This window comes from Atta cephalotes, assembly GCF_000143395.1.
Source record: "Atta cephalotes unplaced genomic scaffold scaffold00001, whole genome shotgun sequence".
Classification (NCBI taxonomy): Eukaryota; Metazoa; Arthropoda; class Insecta; order Hymenoptera; family Formicidae; genus Atta; species Atta cephalotes.
Window position 1 is genome coordinate 7,666,304 of NW_012130065.1, and position 3,357 is coordinate 7,669,660.

Consider the following 3,357-nt stretch of genomic DNA (forward strand, 5'->3'; position numbering starts at 1 on the left):
TAAAAACAGTCACAATGTATAAGTGTATGAGATATGTAAAATTTTAGTTACTTATACATTGTGACTGTTTTTAAATATAATTTAATTTTTTGATAGCGCACCGATAACTGCGCAATTATTTATTCTCATTTGCCCGTTTTCTTCATTAATTTGTTTAAATTTTGAAAATCCAATTGTTTATTTATTATTGTTCACTTATATTTAAATGTTAGTAAAATAAATAGTATTATTATTAATTTTATTTAATTATTTATTTTTAATATATTGTTGTAATAAGAATAATCTATGAACTAATACTTTAAAACTTTTATATTTTAAATAATTAATACCAAATTAACTTTAAATTCGATATTCTTACTCTTTAAATGTACTCTTAAAATAAAGATAATGTTTCTAGAAGAATGTATTGAGCTGACCAACGTCGCTGCGAGTTTAAGCCGTGATCTTCAGACCGAGAAAATTGTTTTCGGTCAAACGAAACATTTATAAGCCATAAAAAGTCTGCCGTTGCATTGGGGCTGAACGATCTATTAAATTTTTATGAGCTTTTTGTCGGAAACCTCGCAAAGTGTCCGAGCAGCGTGCTGAGAACCACCGTTAGCTCTAGATTTCCAGCCATGCCTGCATATAAAGAGTGTTATATAAAAAAGCTGATACACGAAAGTCGTATAAAGTTAATCCCTATCTGATTGAAATAAAAGAGTCGTTTTATGTACAATTTCTCATTATTCTCATTAGTGATGAAATATTCCAATGCCTCAACGGCAACGCATTAAGACATCAAAGATCTAAGAAATTGAAAAGAGATGTCCTATTATAATTCAAGATCTTATCAAATTGAACTATCGTTAATTTAAAACATCACAATTAAAAATCTGATTAGATAAAATTTGATTGATGATTTAAAGAATGACTTCATTCTCTTTATCTTAATAATAAATGGCAAAATGCGCAATAGCGGCAAGTATAAATAAAAACCTTTTGTAACCAATAATAAAGTATATTAAGTAAATAATTTTTCTGTAATTAAAATAAAATAATACCCAAGAAAGAGAAATAAATATTTATTCATAATTTTAAATCATATTTTTAATTTAAAAAATTATAACAGGTTTTTAATAAAATTAGTAAATTATTATGGTTTTGTAATATTTACTGATATTTTATTATAAAGAGAAATACTTATACAAATTATTCCTGTTATGAAATCGATAGTACATGATAATATCATTTCATGAAAGAATACCTCAATTTTTGTACAATAATCGAACAATGACGAATACTTCATAATCTGTTTCTTCATTCTCAACTTCATCTATATCTTGTAACGGATACTGTGATTTGTATTGATCTTATCTATTATGCAATCAGATATTTGTGCGTAACTATTGTACTCAATGAGAATTTATATTCACGAGAGAAAGGATTTTTGCATATTAATTACTAAAATAAAAAATTCAATATTTACTTGCGTTGTAAGCAGAAGGATATCCTGTGGAACTAAGTCTATTTCGAAAATGTTTACTTGTGTTAGAGGAACGAGAAAGTAAAGACAAGAGGCAAAGAGCGAGAGGGTGAGGAGGAACGGGGAAGAGGGTGAATGCATCCAACTCCGCTTGTAATGAACTTGTGAATATTTAGTGGGGTAATTGCCCTTCGTAGCGAGTCTCGCTTGCGTCTACCGCTGTAAGGGGTGTCCGCCAAATCCGGAAGCAAAACCAATATCAGTCGGCCACCTGTGCTCTCAGCTTGCACTTCGTCATATATACGTTACGTGTGCACATCGGTTCCACACATATCGATAATTTGATTTCCTCGGGGACATCGTAGGACGACTGCCAGCCGTTCAGCCGACTCTACTCTACTTTTTCATTCCGTAATATGTCAAACAAAAAGATATTTCCACTTCTCATAAAGCTTCAGACATTACTGAAGAAACACACACCAAATTTTCATAATCTTATATAGAGGTTTAAAATATAAGAGTGCTCGATTAAATATCCGTATTTTCCATACATATTATAAGATACATATAATAAGACAATTTTTTAAATAGTAGAATCGAAAAGAAATAAAAATTTATTATAATATGTGCTAGAGAAGTTATATCATATAGAACAGGAAAATAGAATTTCTTGCTATTTCCGTAAAATTGAATCTTTCAAAAAACAATATTTTTGACAAGTTTATTTTACTAAAGAATTCTGGAAAAACGGTCCTGTCACGGAAATTGCCTAGAAATTCCATCTACAAAACTCATATCTCAAAACTCACAGGAAATGATCGCTTATCTTAATAGTTTTGAACTGAAATTACTATATAACATTGTTGTCAGAAAGTTAAAAAAGATAGCTATAAAATCTCCTATTTATGTCATTTGCACAAACATACTATAGATATACAATCTAAACATAGATTGTGTTGTTAAAGTGTTATTTCATTTGAACAAACCTATGACGTAGTATGTTAAATTCTCACATTATTTTCAGTACGTTCGTCTTTCAGAATATGTTACTTCGCAAAAATCTAGATTTATGGTATCGTTTCTTAACTTCTCTACGCTTCGTAAATTCTAGACGCATATACTATAAATAAAATGCGAATATGATCTTAATGGTACAAGTGTGCATTATATATTCTTATAACCGATTACTTCATGTTTCGTGCCAAATTGCTTCCGGAATACTGCAGAAAATATGATTTGTTATTATTTATCGAAAAGACTACGCAGTTCTATAACTCAGTATTTTGTAATCAGTATAATACGAAAATACTGATTACAATTTTCAATTTTTCTATTATTTAATTTTAATTTATTGTTTTTAATATTAAAAAATACAATAAAAAGAATAATGGTTTACTTCAGCAATTTAACATCAACAATTGAAAAGCGATAATTCTATTCAATAAAACATGCCAGTAACTCATGTAATAAATGTACAAGTCCAAAGAGAGACATGCAACAAGACTGTAATCTGCCGACGAAGCCTAAGCTTACTGCACGTCTCGTGCAAAAGAGGCTTCCGCGTTCTTTGCACGCCATCTGAACGTTTTATAATCACTGCTTCTCTCTTTCTCTTTCGTTATTCCTCTTTACTTTTGCATTCTCTATCTTCCTTACTTAGAAAAATGTCTGGCTATTAATTCAACCTCGCCTCCTGCCGCGCATAACGTCTTGACGGAACGTACCACCTGGTAAAACAAGCTACATAAATTAAATGGTGGATTATGTATCCCAAATTTTCTTTATTTTCCGAACAACGGAGAAGAACGGCGCAAATGAGTAAAGGTTAAATACAGTTCGTGTTAAAATACAAAATTGTAATTAAACTACGTCATTTTGTGAGAAAAATAAAT